General features: G+C 38.1%; 1 long non-coding RNA gene across 6 annotated transcripts in view; it reads left to right on the top strand.

The window, feature by feature from the left end:
- The window catches only part of LOC110390077, a 48733-nt gene continuing 34571 nt past the window's right edge, over positions 1106-15267 (top strand). For all 6 annotated transcript variants that reach the window (XR_002433523.1, XR_002433519.1, XR_002433522.1 and 3 more), the window contains exons 1-2: positions 1106-1235; positions 5291-5371. This is a non-coding gene — a long non-coding RNA (uncharacterized LOC110390077). The remainder of the gene's footprint in view (positions 1236-5290; positions 5372-15267) is intronic.

Below are 15267 nucleotides of genomic sequence, written 5' to 3'. Positions count from 1 at the left end.
AAAGAGCTTGAAAAAAGAAACTGTTTTCGTAACACCTGAGGTCATCCAGAAACAGAATAGTTCTTTCTGCTGTACACTGCGCAAATCATTAGTGCTATGAAAATGCACAGAGGTGTACTGAATCACTAGCAGCCATGACCCTGCTGAAAAAGTCATTTGCAAAACAAAGCAGCGTGGGGCACTGTACTTTGAATGAAAAATTGTTTTGCTTCTTTTCTTAAAAATAAAAATGAGCAGAAGGTGAAGACTGTTCTTTTCAGTTCTGTAGGAAAGCCTGAGGCACACTGGTGATGGAAACCTGCTGCCGTGCTTCTGTGTTGGACTGTAAAAACCAGTATTAATCTGGTAGCAAAACTTGATTAAAACTTACAGTACAGTGAGGGATCATGCATGAGCGCTCATTTCTGGAAATTCCTGAGTATATTTAGTCCTATGAAATTGCTTACAGAAGTAAGAATTGGTACTCTATGGTTGTAGGTCTGAAAGATTTTAGATATAGATCAGGAATCAGCTACCAGCTCTTTCCTGGAGGCACTAATGAGATGGAAGTATACATTTTCTTGAGTAATCCATCTGATCAGTCTGAATACATTCTGTGTGCACTTTTTCAGTTTTCTATGTTGGATTTACTAATTAAAGTGTGCTGCTGTGGGAACCATCTATAAAGCTATGCTGTTGAAATATTTTTTCCCTTCCTCTTTGTCTTTCCCCTAATACTGTCTCATAAAAGTATTTCCCCAGAGTTCTTCAGCCACCATGGTTCAGTAGTTTGGTGGAAAATTCAGTGTAATCGACATTGCTAACGTGATCATTGAGCATATGTGATCTTTTAGCTTCTATTAAGGACAGAGTTAAAATTTCATAGATTACTGTGTAGATGAAGAAAAATAATCTTATCTCTGGTAAATGCTTGTGTTTCTTGTGTTTACTTAATGAAACCCAGAAGTGCATTTTGCAGCACTTGAGGATCTGTACTCTTTCACCAGGAACCTATTTTGTTGTTTTTTTTTTTTTCTCAGCTCCTTGTAGCATTCTAAAAGCCACTCCTCCAATCTGCAGGAAACTTGCTCCTCTCCTGGTTGTTACTTCTTGTGGTTATCTGCCAGCTTGGAGCATGGGCAGAGCCTCCTTGCAATTGTTTGCTCAGCTGTGCAGACAACCTGGAGGCAAACAGACGTTTTCAGTAGTATGCATGGCTCAGCAGCGTAAGGACAGCTCATTTTTCCTCTTCAGAGGTAGCCAAACATTTTCTATGAACCACTTTCTTTGCTTTTTCCTCTCTTTTCTCGCTTCTAAGATCTTTAAAGTGTGCTACACCTTCCGTTTACATACTGATGTTCAGACAGTTTGGATCTGAGAGTGAAATACTTAAATTTAAGAACTAGCATGGATGGCAAGTGGCAGGCCACAGGAAATACACTTTTTTCTCTATCACTGTCTCTGTTTTCTTTGTCTCTGTTTTCACCATCTCAGTCTTTATCTTTCCTTTGTTCATAATGTATGATAAGGCAGCAAAGAGCTCTCGATTAACTTAATTTTGTGTGATGGGGGTTTCATGCGAAACTGAGCTCTGTCATGACTGCCTGTGGAAATGAGACTTATTGTTAATAAGTGCATGGACGTTTCCCTCTGGTCTCTAGTAGTTAACCTTGCATCATCAGCCTCATAATTTTTAATGGCTCTTCAGTTGCAAGGATGTATGTCAAAAACAACTTTTCTTTTGTTTTGCACAAATGAGTTGAAAGTCCATACTATAAGATGGGATTTGGAGAAAAGAGCTTCCATGTATAAAGAAAGAGAAATGGAATTTAACAAAAAGACCAATGCGATAATGTGGTTTTGCTTTTGCTTTTGTTTTCCACTCCCCCCAAGACCCTGTTCCTCATGAGGCTGAATGCAGCTCCAGCTGTTTCTGGTGTTTCCTACAGTATCTCCAGCATACAGCTAACCAGGGAACACTCTCCTAGGCCTAAAATAGATTTATGATACAATTTTGCAGTTGTATTTTTTGTCTCAGCCATTCAGCCTTTGTGGGTGATGCAGCTTACCCTTTAGAGAGGACCTCTGAGCATTACAGGCTAATGAGAACAACTGATACGCATTCATGCTTCAGTCTGCAGTGCAATGATTTCAGCAGTTGCACTTTTTAAAAGCACTGTGACACAGAGGTCAGAGGATGATATCCAGGGCAGAGTGGAGTTAAGGAAGAGGATTAGGATCAAATAGATTTTAAAAGCACTGATCACATTTGAGGGACTAAATGTAATTTATCTAGCTCTGATAACATTAAGAACCAAAACAAAATGTGACCCCATTTCACTTCAGATAAAAAGTCCAACTGAGAATTACTGAAAATCTGAAAGAGATGGTGTTGCAATGTTGCAATCCTAGCAGGAGATATGTTATGCCATGTAGGTCCCTTGCATATGAAATGTATTTTTTGTAGACACATGGGTCTCCTTATGACATGGACTAGTCTTAGATGCAGACATTTATTTCTGTATTTTGCTAAGTCAGGGCTTTGCCATGTAAGGCCTTGTTTGAGGTCAGCCTCCTGCCTTGCTTGCAGCTAATACAGAAGATAAGAAGATATCCTGGTCCTCTTGCCAGGACTTCACGTGCTTGCACAATGAACCCTGCTCCAGCTCTGGGAGCAAAGTTCCAGCAGTGTAGCCACCATTCACAAGTAAACTTAGCCAGACTGGTGACAGTACATAGGTAGGATTTGCAGAGTGCTGGAGAGGAAAGCTATCTGTTGCTCTTCTTTTTCTAAAGTTTAGATGGAATTATATGACTCATATTCAAATTATTGTAGCAAGGACAATCATAAATGTGTTTCCATATTATGTGCAGACTGGTAAATCTAATGACTTTGAAATGGTGTGTTGGATGAGCACAAAGTGAGGCAGAACTCTACAGCAGATTCAGATCTCTTTGCTCCAAGCAGTCTGAGCAGCCTGCTGAGTGACCTGCAGGAGGGAGAGGAAGCCCAGGTTTCCAGGCCAGGTATATAATATAAATGGTCCCTGCTGCAGGGCAACTCACCAAGCTTAGACAAGAGTGAGATTTCAGGTGCAGTGGATTGCACCTGTTTCTTAACCATGGAGGCACTATTGTTCTACTTGAGTTTCATGTCTTGTAGCCCAGGGCATAACTACCCAGACAGATGCTGCTTGGATCGGTGCTGAAAGTTGCCTAAGTCAGTTGTCAACCTGAGCTTGTAAACCCTGCTCAGAGGCAAGTTGCAGTATTTCAGGCTCAGTGCCCTTACAAGACAGATAAACTACATCCAGACATACAAACGTGTCTTCAGTTGCATGATACTCACATAATCCTACTGTAACACTTAGATGAAGTGGCTGAGGAGAAAGCTCTTTAGAGAAAGGGATACTCGTACAGCTCTGGAGGCATGTGCCATGTTACATGGCACAATTATGATCTGTTTTTGTGTTTTTCAGTAATCTGCTTTGCCCCTTATCTGTACCAATGCAGATCATTTATCATAGTCTATCATAGCTTCAAGAACATACCATATATTCCGAGTAACAAAAGTGATTAAGTTGTCATGTATCTTCAGTGGAAACTTCTTGTCTTGTTATTTGTGTCTGCATCAGGGAGGGGTCCAAGTACATATACAGGGCAGCAAGGTATGCTACAGTTCAAATAATAGCGTAACACTCACTATAAGCTTTCATGTTTATATTGAAAACTCATAGGATCAGACTTTCTCTATACTTTAAATGCTTAAAGAAACATTAATGTCTGTAGGCCTTGCATTTTCAGAATTTTTTCTCAAATTCAATAAATCTAGCTTCTGGCAGGAGTTCACAATCAATCAGACATAAAAAAAAATACAGGGATTTTATTTATATTCTAGTCATAGGAAAAAAATTGCTTTCCTCAAAATACTGATAAAGATTTTTCTAAGTTTTTACAAATGTGTTTTACACATATGCTTGTTAATGTTAATCCTCAGGAAAATCTTTTTCTAATTCCCCCTGATTCTTGAGATCCTGCCTTCAATTAATCAAAAATTTAAAAATGTTTGCATTTGCTTGTGATTTGCAAAAATCACAAAATCACAAAAAATGCCTCTCCTGTGAGGTATGGATGGCTCAGGATAGCTCTGGCCTATACTAGAAACATTTGTACAGTTTAATGATTTCAGTTGAAGTTGTACCAACATTTCACATTATGTAAATGCATAACTCTTTCTGAAGTGTCTGATGGGAGCAGGTAGAAAGTAGTCATAAAATGCTTTGGTAACAGCACTATTGTCTTTTCCATACCAGAAGCTATTGGCAGGAGTAGCGCAGCCTTGCCTAAAAAGAACACTATGGACAAATCTGAGACTCTTAGAAGCAAAGTTGCAAAATAATTTATTATGTCATTTTAATCCCGGGCATCTGGAACTGTTGCACCAATATTACCAATTTAGAAATAATGAGCAAGGGACAACATCGTGCTGGTGACACTCTCTAAAGTTCAGGAGAAGAGAGTAACTGAATGCTGTAGTTTTCTGAGAAATGAGCAATCACATCCCATTCATTACAAGCCATTAAAAGAAAGATAATTTCGAGGTATTGCCTAATCTTCATGACATATCATATGCCATGTATAGAAGTTTTAAAGTCCTCAGCTCTGAAACACAGAGAAATAAGCCCTGCTTTTCAGAGTAAAGCTGGGTATCCCCCTAAAAAAAGAACAAAATGAGAAGAAGTGAAACCTCTTTCCAACAGATGGCAGAAGTTATTGAATTATTTAGACTCACGCTGTTAATCAGGTGCTTCCTAAGCAGCTGCTGGAAAGAGCTGACTCTGCCCTTCTGCTGTGCTCTGTGCACCAGATCAAGGTGGCTGCATCCCAGTACCTGTTCCTTTGCTTGGAGTGCCCCAGCCTTCAGCAGTGGCACTGGATCCATATGGCCTTGATGGTATGCTGTACTTAACAGCAGTTTCTCTAGGCTGAGAAGGGATCTGAGGAGAGCAGGGTCTGTGTACAAGAGAAGCTGGGGGGTTTTGTGTGGCATCAGTGCTGCTGGCAGGAGGAAGCTGTGTGCTAAGAGCTCTCCAGGTGAGCAATTTGGCAGCCTTAGGAGCTGCTTGGTACCAGGCATGGCATAGTTTGTACAAATGAAACCATTCTCTTCATCACAGAGAAATTGTCACAGAGAAATAATAGCTTCTGATAGTGATAAAATAATTTAAAATTTCCTGAAAATTTTGTCCATTCACCTCATGTGGCTTTATGAGATGATGTATATTTGAAGTACTTTGTCTTCCTTAAATAGGCATGCAAACCATACCTAGCTGGGGAAGGAAGGATCCCTTGCTTGCAAAACTCAGTGTATAACTACCACAGATATTTCATGGTAAGTACTATGAGCAGAGGATGAATTTTGTGTTACGTACTGTTTTTACTCAATGCAAACATGAAAGATGAATGGGATAAAGGCACATGGCTTGTGACCCAGATAGCATATGACATTTCCCATGCAGATTGAGACCCACATTTGCAGAATCCTGTGTAAATCCCATGAGGAATATTTTCTGAAGACTGCTGCTAGCTCTTAATATTCTTACTCCTGTTTATGCATTCTTAAATCTATTCTCATTCCAGCAACCCTTTTCATCTCTGTGGGAATACCTTAGTTTTCTGCTTCTACCTTTGGTCAATGACTTGCCTTCCAATTTAATTTCTTTAGTATTAGTGTTTGCTATGATAGCAAACGGCCTTTCTATGGATAATTTCCCCGCATACAACTCTGTAGTCCTAATTTCCTCCCAGTGCTATTCTGATTGTCTTCTGCTGCATCCTTTTATTTTCATAACATTTTGCCTTCTTGAGTGTGAACCACTTCTTCACAAGCCTCCCTCCTTTGCTCCCCATTCCCAGCACTCGTACTCACTCCCACAGAGGCCTACTCTACTACTGCATGACACCTACACAGAGAAACTCTCATTACCACATTTCATCCCTCCTCCACAAAAAAGATCCTCTCAGACATATTCTCATCTTCAGAGCCATGTACATTCCTATACTTGAGCACATGGGCATAGCGCTGTATTCTTCCTTTCCCCTGCTGTCAAAAATTCCCTGTTGTTTTTTCGTGTCCCCGAAGTTCTTTCTGCCTTGTCATTTCTGTTCTGTCTGACCTAAATCCTTCTGTCCTGTTCCCTCCTCTGCCCAGATGTGTTGTCCTGGATGAGCTCCTTCAGCTATACTCTGCTCTCCATATTCAGCTTAAAACAAATCACAGGAGGTGACGTTTTCTTTTTCCTTTTGTTTTCCTTTTTTTCTAGTTAATGGACAATATTTTACTTCCTCAGAGGTGTGTGGTAGATTAACCTCTTTCACTGAGGATTGTGAAAATCCTCAGATTGAAAGCACAGAAAAATTTCTTTGTTCTTTCATTCTCTAACAAACACCTTGTGCTCACCTTGAGTTGAGGCAGGCTGCTGGGAAATCCCATCACGTAGCAGATACTCCCAGTCTCTACTAATCTGGCCCAACATGGCTTCTCTATGAGTTTGTTGAGGTTTTTGTTAATTCAAATCTCTCTTTTATATGCATGGTTCTCACAGCATTTTGTCTTTTTCTTAAATGTGTTTTACAAATGAAAAGGGAAATTGATTCAGCAATGATTACAATAATGTTCCATTTGTGCAATTTGTTTTGTATTTGCTATATGTGGTGATTTTGAGTAGTGGTAGAGACACTCAAAACATTTTACCTCCTCCAATTAGAAGTAGATAGTGCAGAACTGCAATGAAAAGGGAGAAAATTAAACATTAGAATTCAAATATTTGCATGTGCTTCTTTCAGTGCTATTGGGATTAGGAGGAATGGAAATCTGCAAGCATTTGTATTGCAAATTACATTTGGAAATTTGCATGAGTTTAGCCAGCATGTGAATGTGTCAACTCCTGACATTATATAACATCCTTTAACCCTGCAGAGACTGGAAAAATCAGAATTTGCTTTGTGACAACCTGGAAGCACCTCTCCAGTTTTTCAGCAATGCTGTGGAACTGTCACACAGCACCCAGGTGCAGACGGCCTTAAAGCTTGATGTTCCTGGCACTGGGTGCGTGTTGTAAACACATCCAAAGCCTGAGTGGCAATGCCTGGGTGATATCCAGCTCTCTCTGGCTTCTAAGTGCAAACTTGAGGCCTTTTTTTCTGCGTCTTCTACCCCCATCTTTATTGTGCATCTTAATTTAGAAATTCTAGATATGGTATGTTCTCTCATGGATACATGTCTTTAAAGCCCTTTTTCAATTATTAAAAAAAAAAGAGATATGACTAACCAATGGAATCTTTTAGTTTTCTCTGAACAAGCAATGCTATCTTAGGAGCCTTTTTGTAGTTTGGGATAGTGTGAAAAGTAAAAGATCAGCCTCAGATCATATCTGTCTTGCCAGATTTCGCTGTGACTGATATGATAACTGTTGTACTAGCAAAAATAATTAGGCAATATAATCTGATTGCTTGATAATTATCTTCATTTGAAGAATATTATACTAAATGGCATTTCAGAGTATATGAGATCAAGAACTACATGGAATACCCATAGTGAAATCACATGAGACTATAACATTTCCCAAAATACTGCTGGAAAATCAAAACTCAGATTCAATTTATATACTACGGAAACAGTCTGAAATGAAGATTGAGATTTTAAAGTTGTTTGAACTGTAAACTCATTGAAACTCGAGATAGTAGACAGAAGCATGTCATACTATTTCTTACTCTAAGATCTTGTATATATCAGGTCATTCCGTATCCCATCATGTGGTATAGTTAAAGACAAATGTTGTTACAAAAGATCAAAAACACTACTGCTAACTACAAGATTAATGATGCTACTGATAAATGAACTCTACAGCAAAAGAATCAGTAAAATTAATTAAAAAAAAAATCCCCTTCCCTCATGAGTGGAAGATGGAACTACATCAAAAGAAAGCTACAGCATATCATGAAGGATTCTAATTGCTACATCAAATTACAAAGGTAGCCACCTCATTAAAATTCTTTTTAAAATTCATTTCTATACTATAAAATATGCATCTCTAGTAATTGCATAGAAAGTTGCGATACTATTTGTCTTTTAGAGAATTGCTTAGACTTCCATCAGATGCTAGTGTAATATAAAATCTAATAATGTCAACTAATGAAGGTCCTTTCTGAAAAATAAAGCCTAACTTTTTTGTAAACCTATATATGTTATTTATTGAACTTCTTTTCTCACTGACACACACTCTGGCCTGATTTTGAGTGCCTCAATATTTCATGGAGAATTCTGTACAGTTTGATTTATTGAACTGAATAAGATTGTTGGGGGAAGAACTCCTTCAGTTGTATATAAATCAATGAATGTAAAGACTTTGCAAATCTTGTAAGATGGCCAGAGACTTTCATGCTAAGCTTTCTTTTTGCTGGTGAGTGGCCTTGGACAATACAACATGACTTCTATAGGAAGAGACCTCTGGAGGACACTGAGTGCAATCCTCTGTTCAAAGCAGAGCCAGGTAGCTGGTTTCACAGGGCCATGTGCAGCTGGGTTTTGACTGTCTTCAAGCATGGAGATTCCACAACATATGGGGACAATCTCTTCAATATTCAGTTACGGTAAATATATGTTCTTCACATGAAGTTGGACTTTCTTTTGTTCCACATTGAGTTTCTTGTCTTTCGTTCTATCCTGGTGCATATCTGAGAAAAATCTGACTCTGTCTACTCTGCATGGTCCTTTTCAGTAGGTATAGGTAGTAAGGTCTTAATGTTGAACTAACACAGTTCTTTCAGCTTCTTTGAGATGCAAATAGTTTCATTTCATAGTAAAATTGATATGTAACATCAGTCAGATTAATTGACTTGTTATATTGTCAACAACTGGTATGTATTTTTTTCCCCTGGTAATTTAAAATTCTCATTACCTGATTACTGTGATTTAGAAAAAAAAAAAAAGTAATGATTAAAACAATATAAGCAATAATAAGCAAAGAACACTCAGGTGAAAAACAAGAAATTTTTATTTGAAAGCTTTTGGGAAATTCTCAAGTTATTGGTACTTTCAATCGTATCTTTTCAAAGTAGATGGGAAGAGCTATTTACAACAAAGGCAGATTTAGCAAAGTTGCACTCCCGGACACCTCCCTGTCCTGCAACAGCCTTAGAAACCAGTGCTACAAGTAAAAAATTATTTTGTGCATGTGTGCAGTAATTCCCATATAAAAGCCTTAGGATATATTCCTATGCTGAAATTTGGATCACTGCAGTCAGGTAGGTAAGTGTTGTGCTGACTATACAGACAGTGGAACTTGAGTTCAGAAAGTCCAAATGGCTTTGCAGAAACTCATGCAGGAAATAAAAAGCAAACCAGGAACAGAGCCTTTTTTCATCTGGCACCCAGACCCATGCCTAAAATAGAAAATGTTCCATCCTGTAACAATATCTTAAGTCTGACATTGTCTAAGGGATGGATTGGTGACTTCATAGGACTTTTCCATCCTGGCCTTTCAGGATTAGTCACGGAAACTTTGTTGACGCTGTGATTAGTGATAGCTGCCTCAGAGTTTTGGGTGTGATTATGTAAATGTCTAAAGCTAAAGTTAGAGGTGGAAAAGCCTTACTAGCTCATCTGACCTATACGCTGCCCATACAAGCCTTGATACAAGAGTGCATAAATTTAATGTTTCTGCAAGCATCTCCTCCACCTTCTTGGGTGTTCAAGGTCTTTTAATTTCCTTTGACTACAAAAAATATGCAAAGGACTCAAAATTACGACTTAATGCTTCACTCTCTCAGTCAAAGTTTTCTCCAACTGTGTTTTTGTCTTCTTATTCTGTCCTTCTTGTTCTAAATCCTGACCCCAGCTGAATCAGCGTGATAGTTGCCATTAAAGGATTCTGACTTCCTCTCTTCCACTTAAAAATAAACCAGAACACCTCCCTGTGCTGCCTCAATTATTATTGTATGAGAGGACTGAGAGGACATGGGGCTTTTTCTGAGACCTCTGACACGGAACCAGTTGCTCCATTCCTGTCAGCTGACACCAACATGCTATGGTCAGCAGAACTGGTGTTCTCAGATGCAATAGATTTGACAGTAATTTTCCTCTTTCTCCCAGTGCCTCCTAAGGCTCTTTTTGTGTTAAAGGCTTAGATCCATGTTGGTGGAAATCAGGAGGAATCCAGAGAAGGACAAGGAGCTGTGGTGAGATAACCTTTTCCCATAACCTTTGTCGTGAGGTAATAACACCGTATCACTTATTGGATTACTCTAAAGGAAAAGAAAAAGCAAAGCAAAACAAACCTGCTTGTATTTTTCTTCTGCTTGAGGTACAAGGTTATTTTTAGGACATGACTGTTTCATTAATTGCTGTTGCTATTGTGAATGGCATCAATCTAGAAAGAGGAAACTCCTGTTACACACCTCCATGCAGAGAAAGAAAGTAACATAAATTTTCCTAAGAGATGAAAAGTTCTTTCTGAGACCTTTTAGAAAATAAAGGATTTTCGTTGTCTTTTGTAAAATGAAACATTTACACAGATCAAATGTTTTTTTTCAAAAAGGATTTTTTTCCACACAGCACTCTCATTCAAGCATCTCAGCTAGTATTGTTCATGTTGCATTTTCCACTGTAAGCAGACATGCTTGTTGCACATCCTTGTGGCATTGGCCACAATGGGTATACTGAAGAGTACTTCTATCTTGCGCAGAAAACAAATTCCTGCACCTGTACAGTAAAAAAATGATGATTTCCCTAAGTTCATGACTGTTATGCCCTAAAGCAGGCATGTCCAACCCACAGCCTGCCCGCTGCACATGGCCTGGCACCGCTCACAGTTTGGCCATCCCCTGCCGCATGCCATCATGGTGGCAGCTCTTCCCACCGAGTGACCCAGCCCGGCCCCTCCACACCAACAGAACAGCAGCGTGCTATGAACACCATCTGGGCTGAAACCAGGGCATGGGGAGTATGCAGTGCAGTGCTAACTCAAGATATGGCAAATAAGTTTGTGAATTTTGATGGACTGACTGAACTCAGTCCTGTAAACATGAAAAAAACATGCTGTTTCAAAATTGCTGAAAAAATCATCCATTTCTTGGTTTATTTGCACCTCCATTTTCAGTCCACATAAATTCATCACATGAATTTTCAAATGGAATGTATAGAGCTACAATTACAAATTTGATCGTGTCTCTTTACCAGACTTCTGTAAGAACTCTCTTATCAGAAAGAAATATCCCTCACTTCTCAACCACACCTTATTCGTGTCATCACTTTTTGGCAGTATGTACATTTGTGGACAGGAATAGTAAAATTTCATGAAAAATCTCTACTGAACACCTTGAGAACACATGAAGAATCGCAACCACTGCCATTGAACTAGACCAATGCATAGGTTTCACAAAAACAGGGTCAAATGTTCCACTAGTTTTGTTTTTGTTGCTATCTTTTGTATATGTTTAAATTTAAAAAAAAATTAAAAATAAAATAAGTTTTGTTACTTTATATAAATTAACTATACTATATATTTTACAAGGGCTGCTTCAAAAGTAATGCCTCCTATTTTATGTTGGTGGCTCATAATGTCAGAGGTGGATGATGTTGGTGGTATCACAGTACAGTGGAACCTTTCCACCAATATTCTGTTACATTTTGATGTTGTGTGACAGACAGCAGTAGAGGGGCAGTCTGACAAAATGACTTCTGACATGGAAGTGCATATGAAGCAAAGGTGTGGAATTCAATTCCCCCATGGAAAAAATGGCACCCATTGACATTCAGTGACACTTGCTGAACATTTGTGGAGACCAAACAGTGCATATGAGCATAGTGAGGTGGTGGGTGGAGTGTTTCAGCAGTGACAACAGTGATAGTGGGTAACCTCCACTGACACAGATTTTTACAAGCAAAGCATGCAGGCTCTTGTTCATTGCTGGCACAAATCCATAGGTAATTGTGGTGACTTTGTGGAAAAATATTGTTTTGTAGCTGAAATTTTGTTCAGTCAAGCAGTGTTATTGTGCTATTTGTGTGTGTTGTCGTTTCCATGAAAATAAATAGGAGGCATTGCTTTTGGAGCAACCTACATATCGTGCAGCGCAAGGCAATTCCCCTTCACTCAGTGCAGCCCTGGCAAGCCAAAGGATTGGACATCCCTGTCCTAAATGGCACATGACAAAGAAGTGTTCATTTCTGAGCAAATTATGGTTCTGGTGGTTGAATATGTAGTACTTGAGTAATTGATAGCTTAAAAGCTCATTAGTTCATAAATGTGCTGCAACTGGATCTTTTTGTCATGTTAGATGACCTCCTGAAAATTTGGATTCAAATCTAAGTGGAGGAGTGGGATGAGGAGGAGTTGAAGTTAAGCTGACATGTATACAGAAAGCAGTTGAATTACAAGACAGTTTGTTCATAGTCTTTTTAAAATGCACCTTAGAATCAGACTGAGCATAAAAGGGAGCCCGAAGGTTTTGTAGAATTGAGCTGGTAGACTTGTTTTGGAAATGTGTCCTTGAAGATAGTGAATGTTTCAGTGAGGTCACTTGCCTCTGAGGAACAAAAGTGTAAGATGCTATTGTGACTTGAGTTAGGTTTAGGCTAGAAAAGTAGCATGGGCCAATCACAAAGCTCCTAATGTTTACAAGCGCTGCATCTGCAACATTTACTCTTACTCATTTAACATTCAGTTTAGAGGAGGTCAGTCTGCGTCAGGACTTCATAATGCCATCTTCAACCCAAAGCAAACAACGGCTGTTCAGATCTAAGATTTCCTCCAGATTCTGATGCAGTAGCCTTGATTGCCGACTATGGATGCTGTCAAATTTAGTGCTCAGCATATCTGATCATTCAATACGATTATGTAAGCTCCAAGCAGGAACATACATTTCTAGATATATTATTAACCTACAGAAGAAATTTCTTCCATTAGATAAAAGGGGGGTTATTATTAGTTTCAGTTTTGGGGATCTTTATTTACTGACTAAGTCAAGGTATATATTTTATTGATAGGTCAGAGAAATATTGGTATGGGGTCTTGCCCTGCAGGTGTGTGGAAATGCCTTTCCAGAATGCACCTGTTTTGTCAAGTGAAGTAACTTGAGTAAGATTTTCAGAAATTTGTGCTTTACTAATGATATCAAGCTTCATGTAGGAAAAAAAAGAAAGGCAAAGAAAAAAATTGTTGTTATTCTTTAAGCAAACATTAATTTCAAGTTGAATACAAGATACAGTGGAGATCCTAAACACATAAAATGTGTGCAGCAGCAATTGTTTTTAGTTTCAGTACTCATGCATACAAACCCTGAATAATCACAAGATTCCTATTTTTAATGTGGCCCATGACATTACATGATTTATGAACTGTGATCAAGTTTCTTACTAATATTACAATAGGTTGTTAAAGTGATTGTGATTTCTATTTTATAAATTAGCTAAAGATTTTATTTTCCATCTTCCCAAGCTTCTCCTTGTATCTTCAGCGTCATGCTTTCTCTCCTAGAGTACAAAACATCTTAAAATACACCTTGTTTCAACAAGGTCTGTTGTTTTCCTGCTGCTTTAGAAACACTGCAGTAGGGAAGCTATGCAGAAAGAAATCTAAATAACAGTATCTTGAAATGACCAGTACTGTAGAAGCCTTGTTCACAAAACATCCTGTTAAATCACATATATTTATTTGTCTAATGTTACAATCTGTCTCAGATTTATTTGAGGATGGATGTTGATGAACACAGGCTTCGCTTAGCTATCTGGTTTTTCCAGTTGTAAGCTATGTTTTAGAAAAAAATTATGCCTAATGCTGCCTCTATGCAGCAAGCTGATCAAGAACACATCCTCACAGTGTCCTCACAGTGAAAGTTCATATTTCCATTAGTAGCTCACATAAGTTAAGCTAAAGCAGCTGGAAATTCTTGTGGCATTCCTAAAATAAAATTTTCTTCTTGCACTCAATGAGGAGAAAGACCATCAGTACTAAATGAATCATAAGCAAGCTAGTTCCATCTTTGTAACACAAAACTGCCTGAAATAAATAAAGAGAAAATGGCAAAGTGTTCCCTTTTCTTACTTTTATCAGCATCCAGAAATATTGCTTGATTGGTTTGTTTTCCTTGTACTTTACCTAACTTATGATTTTAGTAACATTTCTCTTTGGCTATTCCACTGCTCCCAATAAGAAGTCTTTAACTGTGGAATTGTTTAAATCTTTTTGCATTAATAGATATCCTGTGTTTCCAGCAAAATATGCAAACTTAGTGTTGAAAAGGGATATAATGAGATTTAGTGAAATCGGTGCCCCACACTGCCAAACAGCCAGTACAAAAAAAAAAAAAAATTGTGGGTTCAGGTTTTCTCAGGAAATCCCTGTTACAAACTTGCAAGCCAAAAAAAATACCAGGATCCATGTATAGAGGGAAGAGATCCTTGTATGACAGTGCTGGGTTATATTGAAACTCGTGAAAAACAGTTAATTCAGTCTTAAAAAATATATATATGTTCAAAGTTCAGTGCTCAGTTTGTTGACTGTTGTTTATCTGAGTAAATTCAATATCCCTACCTTCAAGGCCAAGCCCTTTTTTTCGCAAGAGGCAGGTACCTATTGCCATCCCAGTTTTGGCTACCTTACTGTTCATGTTTGGGGAAAGAAATTGCAGTGAGTTGAAGAGCTTTCTTTTGAATATATTCAAGGTTTAGGAAGAGTGTCAGTAATGCAGAGGTGATTTATCTTTTTATTTGTTTGCTTATTTTTGAAATTATTTGAGAAGATCAGCAAAGGCTTTAATTTTTCATTCCATGAGCCCCTGAAATTCATTATTCCAAAGATATATGATTAGTATGATAATAATAAATGCCTCTGCTATTTAAACTTTATACTGAAAAACAGTTCTTCTATCCTTTCTAAGAAGGAAATCATGAAATCAGGAGAACTATCTCTTAAGCTTTGTGAAAGTTGATGGATAGATTATCTTCAAAGGAAAGATAAAAAATTACTGATAACAGAAAGCAAACAGCTCCATCTGTACACTGAGATTTTAGCTATGACCTTAAGGTTTAAGTCCACCTAGATTTGCTGCAGTTATTGAGAGATAAACTCCATAGGATGTGGCCAAATACATTTCTATTAATTATATTAGTAGAAAGAATAGAATTTACCTACCGTTCTTATCCTGTTTTGCATTTTAGCAGTACATCATGCATCTCATATATTATGATTTGCATTTCCTAAATAGGATAGGTATTCCTATTAAAAT

This window comes from Numida meleagris, chromosome Z, assembly GCF_002078875.1.
Source record: "Numida meleagris isolate 19003 breed g44 Domestic line chromosome Z, NumMel1.0, whole genome shotgun sequence".
Taxonomy (NCBI): Eukaryota; Metazoa; Chordata; class Aves; order Galliformes; family Numididae; genus Numida; species Numida meleagris.
Note: the sequence above shows the minus strand (reverse complement) of the source record. Positions and strands in the feature narration are given on the sequence as shown.